This window comes from Peromyscus eremicus, chromosome 3 (assembly GCF_949786415.1).
Source record: "Peromyscus eremicus chromosome 3, PerEre_H2_v1, whole genome shotgun sequence".
NCBI classification, from domain to species: Eukaryota; Metazoa; Chordata; class Mammalia; order Rodentia; family Cricetidae; genus Peromyscus; species Peromyscus eremicus.
The window spans coordinates 90,320,679-90,342,831 of NC_081418.1; the positions used below are offsets into that span (position 1 = coordinate 90,320,679).

Here is a 22,153-nt window from a genome sequence, read left to right on the forward strand (position 1 = left end):
GGGCATTAAGCCTGATGCCTTAAACTCCTCCATCCACCCGGGGGGGGGGGTGCATTGGCCGGATCCGGGATGCCGTCACCCTCAAGCAAGATGTATATTCACCCAGTCGGACTTTTATGTTTGTCCGGGGGATGGGAGGGGTTGGGCCCTTGCAAAGAGATGCGGGGGGGAAGGAGATTTTTTCTGTGCCAAATGGGGCTGCGAGACCACTGGCGCAGCATACTGGAGTCCAAGCTCAAGCTGGGACCTGATCCAGACCAATAGAGGTTTCAGGAAGGTTACAGGCAAATGGCCTTGCTCAGATGGGTCCCCCGAGGTCAGCCGATTCAAGCCCGGGCTTTCACTCCCCCTAAATATAACTTTCACTGGCCCGGGGAAGGCTGATAGAAACTGGCAACGGGGGCACACTTGGGGACTCAGGTTATATGAATACGGGTATGATCGGGGCGTAAGGTTCACTATCAGACTTAAGATTGAGGAGGCCTCCGCCCCCATGGGCCCCAATCAGGTTCTCTCTGACCAGAAGCGCCCCTCCTCACCTATTCCAGCACCCCCGAAGATTACCCCTCGACCCGGTTTGACTACTAGTCCAGGTATAACTCCAGCCACTACCAAGCCACCCCGACCAGGAACCGGAGATCGGCTCTTGGGTCTGCTAGCAGGGGCTTACCAGGCCTTAAACTTAACCTACCCAAATAGAACGCAAGAATGTTGGCTATGTCTGGTTTCCCAACCTCCCTACTACGAGGGGATAGCAACCCAGGGTAATTATATTAACGCCCACAGTCCCCCTCCAAGCCAATGTCTAGGGACAGCCCAACATAAGCTCACAATCTCAGAGGTGTCAGGACGAGGACTATGTCTAGGGAGCATCCCCCGCACCCACCAACACCTGTGTAACCGCATCCTGTCCGTAAGCGATGTCTCTGGTTATGTCACCGGCCCTAATGGTACCTATTGGGCATGTAATACTGGGCTCACCCCCTGCGTTTCAGTCTCGGCCCTCAATGCTACCTCTGATTTTTGTGTGCTCATCGAGTTGTACCCAAGGATAGTTTACCATAACCCAGAGGAGATTTACTCACACTTCGAACTGGGAAGGGACCTCCATCGATATAAAAGAGAACCGGTGTCCCTAACCCTGGCAGTATTACTAGGAGGGCTGACTATGGGAGGGATAGCGGCCGGAGTAGGGACCGGTACCACAGCCCTGCTGGAAACCCAGCAATTTAGGCAGCTCCAAATGGCCATGAATCAAGATTTACAGGCCTTGGAGGAGTCAATAAGTGCTCTAGAAAAATCCTTAACTTCCCTTTCTGAAGTAGTACTACAAAATAGAAGAGGCCTAGACATTCTGTTTTTACAGGAAGGGGGATTATGCGCCGCCCTCAAGGAAGAATGCTGTTTCTATGCCGACCACACTGGGGTGGTACGAGATAATATGGCGAAATTAAGAAAGAGATTAGAACAAAGACAAAAATTCTTTGAAGAGCAACAGGGATGGTTTGAAGGATGGTTCAGAAGGTCCCCCTGGCTCACCACCCTCATTTCCACCCTACTGGGACCCCTTCTGATCCTATTATTCCTCCTGACGTTTGGGCCCTGTATCATAAATAGACTTGTCCAATTTATCAGGGAACGCATCTTTATTGTTCAGACTTTGGTATTAACCCAGCAATATCAAAGGCTCAACCAGACGGAGCCCGAGTCGCGTCACCAATCTTCCCCATGAATGGAGGATTCCATTCCTGAGATAAGAAAATGGGGGAATGAAAGACCCCCAGCCTCCCCGCCTAACATAGCTTAGCTCAGCTGCTTATGAATAAAGCCTGAGAGGTACTGAGGAGTTCAGTTAACGGACATGGGATAAACAGAACATTTGTACTTAGCCACCAGGCCCCAGAGCAAGGAACTAAAAGGTCAGAAAAACACCCTGTACCCTAGACAGAAGCTAGGCGTGGGCGAGCTCGGGGAGAAACCACGAGCTGACCTGGGTTCGAACCTGGCCTCATATGAATCATCCAATCAGAACTGGCCTCATTTGCATCATCCAATCAAGACTCTGTAACCAGGCTTCTTGTTTCTGTACCCGTGCCCGACCCTATAAAAACCCTCTGCTCCAGCCCGTGGGGGCGCCAGTCCCTTGAGCTTCTCGAGAGTCTGTGTCGCCCCGGGTACCCGTGTTCCTGAATAAAGCCTCTTGCTGTTTGCATCTGATTCGTGGTCTCGGTGTCTTCCTTGGAGGCGAGGGTCTCTCCTGAGGGAAGACTGCCTTCGGGGGTCTTTCATAATATGAGCAGTAACGTCAACTCTGACAGGATTTGCCAGTAAATCGTCAGTGGCAGCAGTGATAGTTAAGAGGCAGAGCCTGACAGAATCCTTTTGGAGATGTTGAGATACACATCTTTTACATGACAAGCGCTTAGATACAAAGTGACTGAAAAGAAGAAAACAAGCAGCTAGTAAGGATAAGAGAAAGTGGATATTCAGCAAGGAAGTATGGAGGCTAAACGTAAAACTAAGAAACCAAGACACAATGTTCTGACTCAGCAATCACCTCCCAAACCATAGTAATCCAGCCCAAAGCCCAGGAACAGGATTGTACTGAACGGAAAGCCTGTGCAAGGCAGAAGATATAGGGCATATGGCCTGTGAGAAAAGACAGAATATAAATGCTACTTGAAAATGTATTATACATAAAACTACTACGTTTCTACTTCATGTAAATATAAAAATTTGAGGTGAATGATAAACCTGAATGTGAAAGAAAAATTAAAACTTTAGAAGAAATATATAGATTTCCCCATCCTTCAAGACAAAATAAAATCCCTGTACAAGAAGGCAAATATATACTAAAGTAATAGTAAAATATCTACAAGTAGGGTGTCAAAATAACTCGTTAAAGTACACAATGGAAGGCTATACACTGTAAGAGGAAATAGTTGAATCTTATAAAACAAGCAATGTTATTTTGAAAAAAGATAAATAAATTGCACATATTAATGAGAAAAGAGAAAAAGGAAATTGAAACAGGAGACAAAAGCACAAAACAGTTAAACAAATATGCACTTCCCATTCTGGAGCTTGTAAAAAGTTGTGGCTCGCCTGATGGTGGTGTCGCACACCTTTAATCCCAGCACTCAGTAGGCAGAGCCAGGCGGATCTCTACGAGTTCAAGACCAGCCTGGTCTGCCGAGCAAGATCCAGGACAGGCACCAAAACTACACAGACAAACCTTGTCTCTAAAAACCTAACCAAACCAAACCAAAACAAAATAAAACAAAAAAAAGTCGCCGCTCAACTCTGGGACCGCTACAATGTTAGCAGTTACCAGCTATTATTTCAAATGTTGGGCACTGTACTACCTGTTCTACACAAGGATTTCCACAGGGCAGCTTTGCCCATCTGGTTGATGATTCCTCATTGAAGGTGGTGCCAGGTTAGCAGCTATGACTGTGCAGTCTTTTAACTGTTCCTCCTTTAACATTTCCACTAGTTACTCTCCTCATTGCTGTCACAAAATGCCTGACAAAAGCAATGTAAGGAAAGCTTATTTACGGCTCATGGTTCCCAGCCAGGGAGTTGAGATGGATGATCACCCTGCGTCCCCAGTCTGGAAGCAGGGAGGAAGACTCTGGACTCTAGCTTCCTCCTTTTTCTCCTCTTACTCAGTCTTAAAATACTGAAAATACGCTAACTGACATGCCCAGAGGTATATCTTCTGGGTAATTCTAAATGCAGTTAAGGTGACAATTAAGATGAACCATCCAAACAATTGAATATCTGAAAATTCATCACTTAAAATATGTATTGAAGAGTCTGGAGATATAGCTCAGTGGTAAGAGTATGTACTGCACTCATAGGCACATAGCCACACATATATACATATAATGTAAAAATTATATGAATATATATGTAATATAGAAAAACAAATGCTTTAAAATGAAAATGTATTGGAATAAAAGGATATAGTCACCTTCTGAAACATAGGAACTGAATTAAACATAGGTTCTGCCCTTTAAAACAGCCCATGTATTCAGCTTTGAGTGGCAGCATGAAGCAAAACTGCCATAGCCACATGCACAGTACCAGCACTGCTGAGCTGCAAAACCTTGAAATGTCACTTCCTGCTGCACATGTGACCTAAGTGGATTTTGTGATTATGTGGGAAGGAAAACATTGCTGTTATTTTTAAACTCCAAAGTAATTAGTAGTTTAAAATAAAACATGCACCTCCTATAACCACTTAGAATTAATAAAGATAAATTTTTCCCGAACAATATTATTTAATCTTCCTTAATTGCTAATTCCTTTTTACTTATAACACATATTAATTGCATATATTAATGAGGTTCACAGCGATCTTCTTTGTCATTTGTCTGAGTTAGGGATTTTATTGCTTTGCTAAACACCATGACTAGAAGCAACTTGGGGAGGAGAGGGTTTATTTCTGCTTACAGTTCCATATCACAATCCATCACAGAAGGAAGTCAGGACAGGAACTCAAACATGGAAGGATCCTGGAGGCAAGAGCTGATGCAGAGGCCATGGAGGAGTGCTGCTTACTTGTTGCTGGAGAATTTCTCTCCAGCTCCCGCCACCAAGTCCCGCCAGTCCCAGAGGCCACTTATAAAATAAACACACAGACTCTTACATTATTTAAATTGCTTGGCCATTAGCTCAGGCCTGTTATTGTCTAGCTCTTACTCTTATATTTAGCCCATTTTTATTAATCTTTACTTTGCCACATGGCTCATGGCTTACTGGTACCTTACATCTTCCTTGTCCTGATGGCGGCTGGCTCTGTCTCTCTCTCTCCGCCTTCCACTTCCCAGAATTCTTTTCCTTGTCCCGCCTATACTTCCTGCCTAGCCAATGGCCAATCAGTGATTTATTTACTGACCAATCAGCAACACACTTGACATACAGACCATCCCACAGCACTTCCCCTTTTCTTTTCTTAAAAAGGAAGGTTTTAACTTTAACATAGTAAAATTACATATAACAAAACAATTATCAAGCAAGAATTACAGTTACAATATTAAAGAAGAGATCCTATCTATCTTCTATTTGTAAGTTTAAGGTTTTATATCTAACTTATCTTTTATTATAACTAAGGAAAATTGTAAGTATCTAGTCTTTAACCACATCAAAGACCTCAGAAGGATATACTACTACCTGAGAAATGGAGAAGGATATAAGCAACTTTTAGGAGTCTTGTAGGGTAGACAGAGACAGCTGGCAGCCTGGACAGTCATTCAAAGTTCTCTTGTAAAGTTGGGGCATCTGTCTTCAGCCCACAGGACTAGAGTCTCTTATTCACTTTTCTCTGTGTCCTGTAGAATATCTGGCAGTTTTCTCTGCAAAGCAGGAACCTGAAGGACCATTTTGTCAAGCAAAGTTCAGTGGTCACCTTTGTATGGGTCCTGCATGTCCAGTTGATCAGACAGTCCAGGCAAGAACAGTTTCTTGCCCAAATGGCTACTTTTGTCAAGGTGAAGATAAACTCCATATGGAGTGTCTTCGATGCCCATCCTCCTCTCTGAAGTAAATCGGTGCTGTCAGGAGCAGACATGTCTCACTGTCCAGAAAGTCTAAATTTTTAAAACATTTTAAATGCCATATTCTGTAGGTCTTTGAAGTGTTTGAAGACTACCTATCTATCTGAAATATAACTATGTATACCTAGAAGACTTAACTAACATGGCTACAAATATTATCATAGATGACTAACTATTAATCTATTTTTTAATTATCCATTACAATTTTAAATGAGTTACATAAACATAATACCTCAAACAAGAATAGAAATATATATATACAGTATAACAAAATTAAGTTTAAATTTGTATCAATAAACTAAAATCTATAGCAATGTAAAACATTTTAAACAAGTTGTTACTCTTTAAAAGTAGGTTCATTAATCTACCCTTTCATCCTATCATATCTAAACTATCCCCCTTTTTGTTTTAGAAAGAGATTGTATTTATAATCAACCTGATTTAAATAAAAATATTGTTTTTTCTCTGTCCCACACCAGAGGGCTCTTCTGATTTGGGACACAAGAATCTCTTAACCATTTTTTTTTTTGAGCAATATGTCTGGGTTTAGAGGGGGAGTGAGCCAATTCCATCTCTAAAGCCAGCTTGGTATATTTGGGAATTTGGGCGTAGCTTCTCTTACTACTTCCTGCTGGAGGGGGGCGCTGTATCTTCTGGAGACAGAAAGAAAATTTTAGGATCATGGAGTAGTCCGTGAGGCTGTATATCTGAGCCAGTTGACTTGAAACCATTCTGGATGTTGAATCATCTGGGCCATGGTGTCATTGGAGACCTTTCAGGGGGTCTTGGCTGGTCAAACCTGATGTATCTTAATCTGGAACAAATCCATAGTCTCTGGCTTTCTGTGGAAACAAGAGCAGAGACTCTTTTCCAAAGCAACATATCCTTATATCCAAATTTTGAAGTCAAGGTACCTTTAAAATATACATTTTGGCATAACTCAACAGCTTTTACAATCAAATGTTTTTCTGTAGTTACGAATATCAAAGAGAACATAATCCAGATTCTTTGTGTGGTAGCCATCTTTACGTGGCTTATTTTTTTATATTAGCATGAGCCTATTGCTTTAAACTGCAGCCTTCTAAGCCTGAAACGGCGCAGTGGCTGCTGGCTCCGCCCACTTCAGCTTCCCAACATGGCGGCGGTCCGCTTTCCGCCAGTTCTGGGAGCCATAACGCTCAGAAATAGTGGCTCTACACTTTTACCAAAGTAGCGTGTAGCCCAGAAACCTCTTTTTTTTGTTTTGTACTAGCAAAGGCTAAATTCACCACACAGTTTAATGTGCTACTTGCAGAGGCCTCATTCCCACCATACTGCAGGTCGAGCATGCACACACACTAGGAACCCGCCAGTAGCTCAAACCGGCAGCTGCCGCTCATTTGAGAGAGACAATTAGGAAGCTGTTTTTAGTTCCGTTTTAGAATCTTTTTTCTAAGTTTTTAGGTGGAAACTCTTGCCACCACGTTGGACGCCATTTGTTGCTGGAGAATTTCTCTCCAGCTCCCGCCACCAAGTCCCGCCAGTCCCAGAGGCCACTTATAAAATAAACACACAGACTCTTACATTATTTAAATTGCTTGGCCATTAGCTCAGGCCTGTTATTGTCTAGCTCTTACTCTTATATTTAGCCCATTTTTATTAATCTTTACTTTGCCACATGGCTCATGGCTTACTGGTACCTTACATCTTCCTTGTCCTGATGGCGGCTGGCTCTGTCTCTCTCTCTCCGCCTTCCACTTCCCAGAATTCTTTTCCTTGTCCCGCCTATACTTCCTGCCTAGCCAATGGCCAATCAGTGATTTATTTACTGACCAATCAGCAACACACTTGACATACAGACCATCCCACAGCACTTACTGGCTTGCTTCCCAAGACTAGTTCAGTCTGCTTTCTTATAGCACCTAGGATGCCTTGCCTGGAGGTGACATAGCCCACTTAGGGATGGGCCCAGGCCAACTCACAACAATCACTAATAAAGAAAATGCAACACAGGCCTCTCCATAGGTCATTCTGGTTGGGGCATCTACTCAATTGAGTTACTTCTTTCCAAATAACTCTAGCTAATGTCAAGTTGGCATAAAATTAGCTGGCACATCATTTTTCTAGCCAGAATTTATTTTTATTTACCCTCAGGTGTGTGCTTTTATGAATATAAGTCATAATCAGATCTCTTAGAGCTGGAGCTGTGAGCCTCCTGAGCTGGGTGCTAGGAACTAAATTCAGGGCCTCTGGAAGAGCAAGTATTCTTAACTACTGAGCCATCTCTTCAGTCCCAAGCCTGGCACAATCTGTACTACTCTTCCTCAAGTGTCACTCCTTTTCAAGTTACTACTGGCATTGTTGAATCTCCCTAAATGGTGTGTCTACATGAAAATCATAACTGAGGGTTAAGTGATCAAAATTACGAATTTTAACCATATGTGTGTGTGTGTGTGTGTGTGCAAATCATAAATATGTTTTGCGTAGCTAATATATTCAAAACTTTATGAAGCTAAATGGAAAAAAATTTCATTGTTTCAATGCATCAAGAAGGCATGAAACACTCTGAAACTTGTCCTGGGTGGTTGGTAATAATGAAACCATTAACATTTAATCCTTTGAGTCCACTAATAAGAACTTTTAGATTGGCATAATAACTGAACACTATCTAACACATGCCTTAAGCAAGTGAACTATGGTTCTCTCATGAAAAATGTTAGTTGAGCTGCACTGAGATCAAAGAGTAAAATAACAAACTTGTACAAGCTTAAAGACATAGAATCCACATGAAGACATGGTAGCTGAATTCCATGCTCTCATTTTCGGAGATGTGGATAAAATATGTTTGCTGTGGGATGGTCTGTATGTCAAGTGTGTTGCTGATTGGTCAGTAGATAAATCACTGATTGGCCATTGGCTAGGCAGGAAGTATAGGCGGGACAAGGAAAAGAATTCTGGGAAGTGGAAGGCTGAGAGAGAGACACAGCCAGCCGCCATCAGGACAAGGAAGATGTAAGGTACCAGTAAGCCATGAGCCATATGGCAAAGTAAAGATTAATAGAAATGGGCTAAATATAAGAGTAAGAGCTAGACAATAACAGGCCTGAGCTAATGGCCAAGCAGTTTAAATAATGTAAGAGTCTGTGTGTTTATTTTATAAGTGGGCTCTGAGACTGGCGGGACTTGGTGGTGGGAGCTGGAGAGAAATTCTGCAGCTACAAATGGCGTCCAACATGGTGGCAAGAGTTTCCACCTAAAAACTTAGAAAAAAGATTCTAAAACGGAGCTAAAAACAGCTTCCTAATTGTCTCTCTCAAATAAGCGGCAACTGCCGGTTTGAGCTACTGGCGGGTTCCTAGCGTGCGCTCTCGACCTGCAGTATGGTGGGAATGAGGCCTCTGCAAGTAGCACATTAAACTATGTGGTGAATTTAGCCTTTGCTAGTACAAAACAAAAAAAGAGGTTTCTGGGCTACACGCTACTTTGGTAAAAGTGTAGACCCACTATTTCTGAGAGTTATGGCTCCCAGAGCTGGCGGAAAGCGGACCGCCGCCATGTTGGGAAGCTGAAGTGGGCGGAGCCAGCAGCCACTGCGCCTTTCAGGCTTAGAAGGCTGCAGTTTAAAAGGAATAGGCTCAAGCTAATATAAAAAAATAAGCCACGTAAAGATGACTACCACACAGAGAATCTGGATTATGTTCTCTTTGATATTCGTAACTGCAGAAAAACATTTGATTGTAAAAGCTGTTGAGTTATGCCAAAATGTATATTTTAAAGGTACCTTGACTTCAAAATTTGGATATAAGGATATGTTGCTTTGGAAAAGAGTCTCTGCTCTTGTTTCCACAGAAAGCCAGAGACTATGGATTTGTTCCAGATTAAGATACATCAGGTTTGACCAGCCAAGACCCCCTGAAAGGTCTCCAGTGACACCATGGCCCAGATGATTCAACATCTAGAATGGTTTCAAGGCAACTGGCTCAGACGATACAGCCTCATGGACTACTCCATGATCCTAAAATTTTCTTCGTGTCCCCATAAGATACAGCGCCCCCCTCCAGCAGGAAGTAGTAAGAGAAGCTACGCCCAAATTCCCAAATATACCAAGCTGGCTTTAGAGATGGAATTGGCTCACTCCCCCTCTAAACCCAGACATATTGCTCAAAAAAAAAAAAAAATGGTTAAGAGATTCTTATGTCCCAAATCAGAAGAGCCCTCTGGTGTGGGACAGACAAAAACCAATATTTTTATTTAAATCAGGTTGATTATAAATACAATCTCTTTCTAAAACAAAAAGGGGGATAGTTTAGATATGATAGGATGAAAGGGTAGATTAATGAACCTACTTTTAAAGAGTAACAACTTGTTTAAAATGTTTTACATCGCTATAGATTTTAGTTTATTGATACAAGTTTAAACTTAATTTTGTTATACTGTATATATATTTCTATTCTTGTTTGAGGTATTATGTTTATGTAACTCATTTAAAATTGTAATGGATAATTAAAAAATAGATTAATAGTTAGTCATCTATGATAATATTTGTAGCCATGTTAGTTAAGTCTTCTAGGTATACATAGATATATTTCAGATAGATAGGTAGTCTTCAAACACTTCAAAGACCTACAGAATATGGCATTTAAAATGTTTTAAAAATTTAGACTTTCTGGACAGTGAGACATGTCTGCTCCTGACAGCACCGATTTACTTCAGAGAGGAGGATGGGCATCGAAGACACTCCATACGGAGTTTATCTTCACCTTGACAAAAATAGCCATTAGGGCAAGAAACTGTTCTTGCCTGGACTGTCTGATCAACTGGACATGCAGGACCCATACAAAGGTGACCACTGAACTTTGCTTGACAAAATGGTCCTTCAGAGAAAACTGCCAGACATTCTACAGGACACAGAGAAAAGTGAATAAGAGACTCTAGGCCTGTGGGCTGAAGACAGATGCCCCAACTTTACAAGAGAACTTTGAATGACTGTCCAGGCTGCTAGCTGTCTCTGTCTACCCTACAAGACTCCTAAAAGTTGCTTATATCCTTCTCCATTTCTCAGGTAGTAGTATATCCTTCTGAGGTCTTTGATGTGGTTAAAGACTAGATACTTACAATTTTCCTTAGTTATAATAAAAGATAAGTTAGATATAAAACCTTAAACTTACAAATAGAAGATAGATAGGATCTCTTCTTTAATATTGTAACTGTAATTCTTGCTTGATAATTGTTTTGTTATATGTAATTTTACTATGTTAAAGTTAAAACCTTCCTTTTTAAGAAAAGAAAAGGGGAAGTGCTGTGGGATGGTCTGTATGTCAAGTGTGTTGCTGATTGGTCAGTAAATAAATCACTGATTGGCCATTGGCTAGGCAGGAAGTATAGGCGGGACAAGGAAAAGAATTCTGGGAAGTGGAAGGCTGAGAGAGAGACACAGCCAGCCGCCATCAGGACAAGGAAGATGTAAGGTACCAGTAAGCCATGAGCCATATGGCAAAGTAAAGATTAATAGAAATGGGCTAAATATAAGAGTAAGAGCTAGACAATAACAGGCCTGAGCTAATGGCCAAGCAGTTTAAATAATGTAAGAGTCTGTGTGTTTATTTTATAAGTGGGCTCTGAGACTGGCAGGACTTGGTGGTGGGAGCTGGAGAGAAATTCTCCAGCTACGTATGTTCATATTAAACTGGAAGTTACACTATAGTTATTTTAGTAGGTATGTATTTTCTAAATGCTACCTAAAAAGTAATTGAATTTGGAAAACACTCAACCTCATTTATGAATAAAATACTACAATTTACATTTAAGACTTGAAAAAAAAGTAATTATGTAAGTGTGGTGTGTGTATACGTGTGTGTCAAAATGACTGCATTACTTGCAGAGGCCAGAAAAAGGCATCAGATACCCTGGAGCTGGAGTTACCTGTGATTGTGTGTGGCCCAGTGTGGGTACAAGGAACCAATCTGAGGTCCTCTACAAATTAGTTAATGCTCTTAATTACTGAGTGATCTCTCAGACCTCTACAATTTATTAAGAGAAATGTTAAATGCACAGAGCATTTTATTTGAAATATGTAAATAACTACAAGTTTTACAAGACTCCCAATCCTCAGTGGAAATATTGGTTCAAGTATTAGGGGGAAACTACCCTAAAATTGCATGGTACCATCTATCAATAAATGTATATAGTTCATAAATTTAATTTCAAATGCACCAATACTTAATCTTCTGAACAACATGAGACCCAACTAAAGTCAAACTAAAGAAGAGAGGTTTCACTGTTTCATTTTTAATTTTAAATGAATAAAGTAAAATGGATTTTTCTGAAAAAGAGGTGTGTAAGTAAAACTTAGAGCACAGACACAGATTAATGTGTTTTCAGAATGATCTACATTGAAGTAATGGTGACCAAGACAATGTGAGAAAAGTCTTCCCCATAGAAGTATCGTTACTCCTTTTTGTTAAATCATCTCTTCTCTTCCAATAGATGACTGGATATTAGTAAAGCAATGTGAACTGGTGGCCTCAATATCTCTCCATTGGTTATCTACTGCACTGAGATGGCCACTACTGATGAATGCTGTCCATAATCTGAGACTGTGTTTAAAGACTAATAGTGACAAACTTTCTTCCTGTGCTTGAGTTTTGTTTTTTGTTTTTTTTTTTTTTTTTTAAGAAAGAATAGAAAGTCCAAAGTCAGTCACTCCTAAGTAAACCCAATATAGAAAACGGGTAGTTACAGGGGGAAAAAAAGTGATGCAAACAGTTAAGTGTCAAGCCCTTTACTAAACTCTTTGTGTTCATATTCTCCTTTGGTATTCACAGACATCCTAAGTGGCAGTCATGATTCTTACGCATTTGGCAACCAGGTAATTGAGATTCCATAATGGTCAGTGGCTTGGCTAGGTCCCATTTCTACTGCCAGGGTTCCAGCACAGATCTTTTAGTCAAAAATGGAAAAAATGGATTTTTTTTTTACTACAGTTTATATAGACTCTTAATTGATTTATTGTACAAAGATTTTCTGCTAATCCTGTTTATGTCCTTTATGCATTTAGCTTTCTGGTAACAAGTGTTGATATTCCCAAATTGGACAAACTTCTTGGCACTGGACACTTGTTACCCAGGAGAGTACAGGGCCCCTGAGAATGGTAGAAAGCTGGTGTCCCTTCACAGTATGTTCTGTTAGGAAAGCAGTCTCTCTAGAGACAGAGGCACATCATTCCTACAGTCAGCATAATTCCAACTAGGATCATCTTTAAAATATATTATCATCATTTTGTTAAACTAGAGCAGCCAGTTACATTCCATCACAAGATTATTTCTGCCAGAAAAGCCACCAGAAAAACTCTTGTGTACAGATTTGAAACTAAAAATGTTTTTCACAAAATGTTTGATGTACCTGGACACAGTTCAAAACGGAGACATTAGTCCAAATAATTTTCTTCCAGGGTACGACATCAATACTTTTCTCTGCTTCTTCTTGTGACTCTTGAAGTGTCTGTGGAAGATCAATGGCTGAATTGCCTCTCAGTACCTCAACACTTTTGGAAAGACAACATACTTCTCTTTTCTCCTCAGATACATGTCTGAGGAGAAAGCGCTAAGGGTATCCACTGCTTAAGGGCTTCTAAAAATCCCTGGTGGGTAATATAGCAACTGCCAGATGATGGAGCAGAAGCCATCCACCATAAATTCAAAAATTCATCATGGAAAACTCCCATATTGGGATTCGGGGGATGGCTCAGTGGGTAGCGTGCTTGCTATACAAGTGTGAAGACCTGAAGCCCAGCACCCCTGTACATGCTAGGCACAGTGACACAGTGCTATGTCCAGACCACCAGGGAATGGAAACAGGAGGATCCTGGAGGTTGCTGGTCAGCCAGTCTAGTTAGATCTGTATTAGCAAGCTCCAGCTTCAGTAAAAGAGCTTGGCTCAAAAATAAATAAACAAATGAGTAAGTAAATAGATAGATAGATGAACAAGTAAAGTTGAAAGCTCCAGATGAAGTCACCCAATGTCCACCTCTGGTTTATACACACACACACACACACACACACACACACACACACACACACACATGCTCATTGTGCATTATGCACAATTATTATATTAATTATATATATATTATATATATATATATAATAATTATATATATATATATATAATTATATATATATTATATTAATGCACAATATGCATTAACACACATAACCTCCCACAAAAGGATTCTACACATAGCAACCACACGTAGCTTAGCCCACAGTCATCATACCAGACTGGGGATTTTAATATCTCTGTGCATTTATAATGCTTCATGTTTGTTTTCTCTTTTTCTTAATCATAGTATTTCTTTTTACTTTCTATTATTGAAAAATAGATATTTTATAAAATGTATCCAGCCTATTTGTTTTCTAAAATATAAATGGACAAAGGAATAAGAAAAATCTGGAATCCATGATTGAGTTATCAGAAGTCTGAGTTGTTCACTGGTGAACTTTAGCTTGAGGCCAAGCTTGCTGAGGAACACACCACTGAACTGAATCTGAGTCCACATACTAATCCACTCCACTATGACTTCTGTTTGAAGGGAGCTAGCAAACCTTGGACTGGATATGTGTCAGGCTTTAAGTCCTTCCACATTTCAGACTGGATTCTTCTACAGATGGTGTCTTTAAAAAAGTGTAAGTGGACTGGCACTTGTTGACCATATTTACAGGGACTCGCAGCTTAGCAAAGATTAATGGAGAAAGGGGGTTACAGGGAACTTACTTACACAGACTTAATGCCATATTGTGCAATTTAATGTGTGTGTGTGTGTGTGTGTGTGTGTGTGTGTGTGTGTGTGTGTGTGCAGATGTGGAGTTCAGGAGTGTACTTGCAGGAGTCGGCTCTGCTTCCATCAGGTGAGTCCTGAGATTGAACTGAAATTGTCAATCTTGGCAGCTAGCAACTTTGTACTCTCAACCATCTTGCCATCTGGCCATCACACATCTTCTATCTTGTACATCTGAAACTTGTCTTTTTATCAAAGATGTAGCTTCTGAAATTAGTATTCTTAAATGTTTTAAAGACTGCTAAAAGATATCTAGTAGAGGTAGAAAAAAATTAAAAGACAAATGAGTGTGTTCTGTGGTATGTAGATCAATAGAAACATTGAAATAATTTCCCTACTTTATATTTAATTATAATATAAGTAATGAGCCATATATGAAACAGTCTGCCATGGAAGCTGACAAGCAGCTTGGCCACAGAACTTGTAACATACTTTTAGTGGACAATTTTAAATTTATAAAAGTGTCTCTAGTATAGTGAAGGTGATGTTTATCTTCAGAGGCTTTACAATAGATGTGAGAACAGACTCTACCCTTGTAACTTTAAAGGCTTATTCTCTTAAACTTGTAGTTGTGGGGTGTGTGTGTGTGTGTGTGTGTGTGTGTGTGTGTGTGTGTGTGTGTGTGTGTAATTGAAGCTATGAGAGTTCAGAAGAGGGCACTGGGTCCCTTGAAGCTGAAGTCACAGGAAGTAGTGGGCCACCTGAAATGATCCTAGTAAAAGAACCATGGTCCCCTTCAAGAGCAGGACAAGTTCTCACCCACTGAGCCCTCTTTTCATCCCCACCTTGTGACCTTAAACTTGAGTCACTAAAGCTGAGCAGGAAAGAGCCATGTCAGACACACTTATCTCTTACTTCAGCTCTGGGTTCTTTCCCTCCTCATCCTTGTTTTCAAATGTTTAGCCCCCGCATTTTCCTTGAAAATAATCAAAGGCAGAAGCTCAATAGAAAAATCTAAAATGATCAAAGCCGAGATGTTTTGGCTGCAGCTGGAGACTCACCAGTCTCAGTCACCCTCCCCTCCCCATGCTGTGTTTTCAGGAATCCCTGGAGTTTGGTGGAATACAGTTGGAAACCATCTGCTTTACACCAAGTCATCTCATAAAATTAATGTGGAAGGAAGCCAAGTTTTAAAATGTGAAGAATTAAACATCAATACAAAAGATTCATTATAATTCAATATAACAATATGAAAACTCTCGGGTTAGGTTATGATTAATTACAAAATCAATGAGGCTGAAAATGTGCAACCTGACTGTTTGCAATAGAAAGACATCACAGTGTGTGGGCAGGGTCTGCAGTTAAAACATAACAGGAAGGGAGATGGTCTCACAATATGGACAGTGCTGGAATAAGAGGGGCAAAGACAATGAACTGTAGAGGTGAAGAAGGTAGCAGAAACAAGATGCTGTCAAACAAGAAAGATCTCACAGCAGAGAATATGGGTAGCCTGACTAAGCTCAAAGAGGAGTCTGGGAGGCTCAAATGGGTAAAGCTAAATCCAGACATCTGTCAGGGCCAGGCCATTTGAAATTAATGAGCTCTGGTTTATCCTGTAGGCTACAGGGAATGACTAAAGGATTTTGAGCAAGGTAGCCATCTGATCAAAGTTGTTCCAGAATTTTATTCAGGGAGAAGTGTGAACATAAACTAGGAAAGGAAGACTGTTAGGGAAAAGATCAGTTACGTTGTCTGCCTATTTGCGCCATCCAGCCATGAAGACAATCAAAAAGATAGGGGCAGATCAATTATCAGGAAGCATGATCTGAACAGATTAGAAAGTTACCTGTCACTGCAGATATGTGAGAAACATTCTGGCTGTCTAATCTGAATTTGGTGAAAGAGTTAAGGATCTCAAAAGGTAATTGAACTACCTGACTTCTAATGACCCCCGTCTTGATCTGGTGTTTGATGTAATGCAGGAAAGTGCCAGGAAAATAAAATGTTTAAATTACCAAATTTAAAGCTTTTCCTGGAGTGAAGATAAGAAGGATGATAAAATCTCCAAGATAAATCAGTCATCTACTATTGAGTATTCCAAAAGAGGAATGGAAAATGGGGCCAACATCTAAAATGTTGTAATAGGTAAAGTCCAAATCAGCAGCATGTTGTTAATGCAGTGTTTCATATAATTTATTGAGACTCATTTTTCTAGGCTATGTATCAAGCAGATGATTCAGGACAATGGGCTCACAAGACCACATTCCCAGTAAAGGATCTGTTGGCAGTTGATGGCTTCTGGGCCAGAGAGCATTATTTTTCTTCAGGGGTGTGGCCCCTGGCACATTGCCCCACTGGGAGGCCCTACACCCATGTACTGTTCAAATTGGACTCACCACATCATACAAACAAAAGAAGAGGACATGAAGTAACAAGAGAATGTGGTGGTGGCAAGTCTGGGAAGAATTTAATGAGTAGGGAATAAATATGATCAAACTACACTGTATACTTGTATTAAATTCTCAAATAATAAATAAAAATATATTTCTAAGAAAAGAAAGCCAGGCTATGGTGGTGCACGCCTTTAATCCCAGCATTCAAGAGGCAGAAGCAGGCCAATCTCTGTGATTATGAGGCCAGTCTGGTCTAAAATGAGTTCCAGGACAGCCAGAGCTGTTACACAGAGAAACCCTGTGTCGAAAAACAAAACAAAAAAGAAAGAAAATGACTTAAGAAGAAGCAAACTAGGTTGTAACTGATGGATAAAATACTGAGGAACTGTTAGTCCTTTCAATCATCCCCATGGACCAAATGGGATACAATCTGGGGAAAATAGCATCTGCCTATGAATGCAATATGTACACTTTACGGTGTGGGTTTTCTTGTATTTTCTCCTAACTGGTCTCCTGGAGTCAGGATTACATTTTTTTCATTATCTTTATAACTTGGAACTGTGTGTAATCTACATGTTTCATTTAAAAGAAAACAGGTAACTAATTCATACTTAATCAGTCTACCATGGCCCTTACCTTACTTAATAAACATAAATTTTTCACATGTTAAATTTACAGCTGTGATATTCTTATATGTCCTTTCCTGAACGTGCCCCACATGAAACTGACAGATTTTCTCCATCTTTTCTAATTTATTAAAGTGCTTGTGTGATCTGTGGCTCAATTATTCCGAGAGTTATCTGCAGCTACCACTGTCTTCTCCTTTGTTGATTGGTTATAATCAGCAACTTCCATCTATAGGTTCTTAATATAACAATATTTCTTATACATATACCCCAGATATCCCTAATATAGATATCAAGCATTTAGTTCTGAAAGAGTTCTTTATATAAAAGGTTAATATTTTATACTTATTATAAAAGACTCCATTTTTTTAAAGATGTTATTTCCAATTGTGTGTGCGTGCTGTGGGTCTGAGTAGGGGTATGTGCGTGTGGGTGTGGTACTCAGAGGAGCCAGAAGAGGACATTGAAACCCCCATAGCTAAAGTTTCAAGTAATGTGAGACTGCCAATACTGATGCTGGGAACCAAACTCAGGTCGTTGAAAGAACAGTAGATGCTCTTAATGACTGTTGATCTGCCTCTCCACCCCCTTTATCTAATAGACATTTTGAAAATGAAAGCTCATCCTATTCATGCTACAAACCTGCCTGATGCTGGGTATAACTTTACTAAAGGGTATCAATGAATAAGGAAAAGGATTTCCTGTACAGACACCAGCATTAAGCAGCTGTGATAGCCACATTCTTGTTTTTATGGGTAGGCAGCTGGCTGAGATGCGGTATCAAGGCTTAGGCAGTGTCTTAATTGGGGGTTTTTATTGCTGTGAAGAGATACATGTCCACAGCAACTTTTATAAAGAAAACATTTAATTGGGATGGTTTGCTTACAGTTTCAGAGGTTCAGTTCATTATCATCATGATGGGGGGCATGGCAGTGTGAAGGCAGATGCAATGCTGGAGCCAGGAGTCTTACATCTTGCAGGCAACAGGAAGTCAGCTGCAAGTCACATTGAGGGAAGCTTGACCAAAAGAGACCTTAAAGCCCAAGCCCACCCCAACAGTGACACACTTCTTCAGACAGGGCCATACCCACACCAACAAAGCCATACCTCCTAATACCATCAATTCCTATGAGATTATGGGGGCCAATTACATTCAAACTCCCACAGTTAGAAAGCAAAGCTGTAGAGTTCTTTCATAACTTATGGTGCTTCCCAAAAAGGGAAATTCTGGTTCTTTAATATGTGGTATGCCTGCACTACAGAGTCTCTCTCTGTGTTTATTCTCACCTCCTTTTCATACAGCCCAGTATATTCACTAAGTCAATTCCACCACATTCCCTGGCAGTAGTTGTGCCTCAGGAGTTAGCTGCTTTCCTACCACTTGGCAGACATACTGAAGTCTTCTTTGCTGTCCAGACACCACCGCCTTCCATTCCTATCAATCCACTTGTTCCTGGATGGGTCTTCCAGTTTGCACTGCTTGACAACTCTTCATTTGGGCAAGGGCTCTTACCTAGTGTTTGGCTTCTTCCCACTAACTGAACCTGGTACCACCTTCACGGACCTGGTCTCAAACTGCGGCCCCAGCAAAGGCTATGTAGTCAGTCAAGATCACCAGCCAGCACTTACCTTACTTGGTCATTTGACTGGCAAATGTGGATAATGACCAGATGTGCCTAAAATACCTAGAAGGGCCAGAATAAAGTTCTTTAAAAATAAAAGAAAAAAACATGACGATGCTATTTATTCATCAAAAATAAAGAGATAAAATACACCAAGCAAACAAAGCATGACCAACGATGGAAACTTCAAAAAATAAGACTTAAATGTAGGCCTTTATTAAACCAGGCTCCTGCCATCTCAAAGCTCTGGAACCATTGGTCAAGGTCTCTTCACGGAACAAATCTCTTTTCTAAACTCGTTTAGAAATCGTTTTTTTCAGGACCAGAGAACAGGCTCTGCAGTTAAGAGCACACGCTGCACTTGCAGAGCATTGGAGCTCAGTTCCCAGCATCGACATTGGACAGCTTACAACCACCTTTAGCTCTAGCTCCAGGGGAGTTTGATGCCCTATTCTGACTCCTGTGGGCACTGCACTCCTATGTACATACCAACACATAGCCATATAGAGACACAATTAAAAGTAAAACAAATTTATTGGGGTAGAGAGATGACTCAGCAGTTAAGAGCACTTGCACCTCTTGCAAAGATTTGAGTTTGGTCCTCAGCACAGAGACATCAGGTGGTTCACAACTGCTGATGCCTGCTACTGGCCTCTGTGGGGACCTGCATGTGTGTGGCACACATACAAACACACAGGTACACAGAAATCAAAATCAAGTTAAGAAAAATAAATCTAAAGCAAAATAATCACTTTCTTCCTTAGTTTATATTTTAAAACACCTGCTTTAGTGGACTTGTGTCCTCCCTGTGGGTTAGTGTGAACACATGTGGTTTCTATCTCATACCTCTTTTTAATTTATAACCTCACCAAGGTTGACCATTTCCTATTTTGTTAGGTGTGTCAATGTCTTCAGTAAATTATTAGGAAGCAATATTGGTTTTCATACATTATTTTAGTAGAATTCTAGATTCAGGAAGACTTGTAATAATAATAACTCCAAACAGAACTCTGTTTCAAAATACAGCATGACTTTGAAAGTAGTTCCACACCAACACACTAGGAACATGCGGATTGTAGACTATAAAGCAAAAAAGGAAGAAAGAATTCCAGGATTGATTTTTATCTCCCCATCACCAATATTTTACCAGTATATTTTATCACCTTCTAACATTTTCTTTCATTGGAATAACTACCTCGTTTTGACTACATGCTTGTCTGTGTACACAACCAACACTGAGAAAATAAAAGCAAAGAAACATTTTAAGGCCTGGAAAGATGGCTCCGCAGGGAACAGCACTTGCTGCTCTTGCAGAAGATTTGAGTTCGGTTCCTAGCACTCTCAGCAGGTGGCTGGCACTGCCTATAACTCCAGTTCCCCGGGACCGACACCATTTTCCAGTTTCTGTGGGTCCCTGCAAGTATGTGGTGTACACACAGACAAGTAGACACCCTCAAATCAAAACAAATTTACTTTTGAATTAATAGTTTAAGGGTGTCAGTATTTCATCTTCTGGGTCTCTGTACATCAAGGTTAAATTTCAAACATTTACCAGACTTGCCTTAATTGTAAATAAAAATAAAGAGCCATTCTAATTAGTAACATTAAAATCCCCATTTTCTTTTAATGAAATTATTCTTCCCCTGAAAGAGCAAAAATTTTTTTCTCTGAATTATGTAGCTAAACTTAAAACATCTTGCCCTCCACTGCCCCCCCCCACTTCCTTGTATGAAAATCATCTTTCTTTGCAGTATTCAATTCCAAAAGCTGGAAAGGTTAGAAGATATGTGCTGGATTAAGATATCAGGATGGTGGTTTTTATCATGAAAGATGCTTTAAGCTAGTGGCTGACTAAGAGATTATTGGAAGACCTTTCTGCACAGGAAGCCCCTGGCGATGCTGTTTTGTTGACTGCCTAACAAATGTCTTTTAGAGAGTCTCCCACTGCTGCTTCTCTTTAATGATGCCACTGCCCTTAGACCTGCCCAAAGCCTGCTGCATAGCTCCCCACTTTCCTCATTTTCTGTCTACTTTTTTGGGATGCTGCTTTATTTAGTCTTCTTGGACACTATTTTATCTACCTGCTTCATGGCTGCCCACAGCTTTCACAAGTGCATCCTTAGCTCTCTTTCCTCTCTGTAGTTTGGCTGGAAAAACCTCCTTTATTGCAGCTTCACTAAATGAATTCTAAATTCCTATCTGCAACAGTCTGCTAGATACTGTATTCAGGTGACTCAAATCCTAACTGGTTTCATTTTAATCACAAAACAGCCATGTCTCCTTGTACATGACTCCAAAAGCTGAGCATAAGGAAACCTGATAATACAGCTTGATTCTTCCTTTCATTCATAACTTCTATCCATCAACCAGGAAATGCCAAAGCTACTACTATTTTTATAATGGAATTTTGCTATGTAGCCCAGTCTGCTCTCGAACTAGAGATCCTCCTGCCTCTGCCGCATGAATACTGCCTTTTAAAGCATGCACCACACCGTGCCTCTTCTTTGTAATGTGCCTCAAATTCTTCCATGAGTTTCCAACTTATCACCAAAGTGTTGTCAGGTCACTGCCTTCCCAGGGTCTGTGACAACTAATGCCCTCCTTCCTGTCTCCAGACAAGGTCATCAAGATCCTTCTCCAAACTCTAACTACAAATAATTACAGTGTCGGCCTGATCAAGTCACCCCCTCACTTATGTCCTCACTCTCCCACCCACCCCACAGACACACAGTACTGGGGCTTGCTGTGTGTCCGCAAGAATTACCAGATTCTAGATGTAAAATAACCAAAGAAAAAGCAAATGAAAGAAGGTTTCATTAAAATGGTTTAATTCATTATTTAGTCTCTTGAGTACATTTATTTTATTAATTACATTTATATTTTTATTTACTGTGTCAATGTAGGAGGGATTACTTGACAGAGCACACATGTAGCAAACCACTACAGAGGTATGTGCACATATTAAAACAGAACAAGTGAAATGCCCATCAACAGATGAATGCATAAAGAAAATGTACTGCTTACATATAATGGAATTGTGTTCAGCCATGAAGAAAAATGAAATCTGCAGTAAAATGGCACAAACTGGAAAGTGTTTTGTTAAGTGAGATAAGTCAGACTAAGGAAGACAATTACCCTATGATTTCTCTCATATTCGGGATCTGTATTTGTGTGTGTGTGTGTGTGTGTGTGTGTG

At 40.4% G+C, this 22,153-nt stretch overlaps 1 protein-coding gene across 3 annotated transcripts in view; it reads right to left on the reverse strand.

Annotated features, from left to right (window-relative positions):
* Ctnna2 (catenin alpha 2) overlaps positions 1 to 22,153 on the reverse strand; it is a 1,136,313-nt gene that overhangs the window by 1,055,517 nt on the left and 58,643 nt on the right. The window contains exon 2 of one of the 3 annotated variants that reach the window (XM_059258007.1): positions 12,942 to 13,040. The exons of the other annotated variants lie outside the window; for them this stretch is intronic. The gene's annotated coding sequence lies outside the window, so the exon portion shown is untranslated. The remainder of the gene's footprint in view (positions 1 to 12,941; positions 13,041 to 22,153) is intronic. 3 annotated transcript variants of the gene reach the window in all.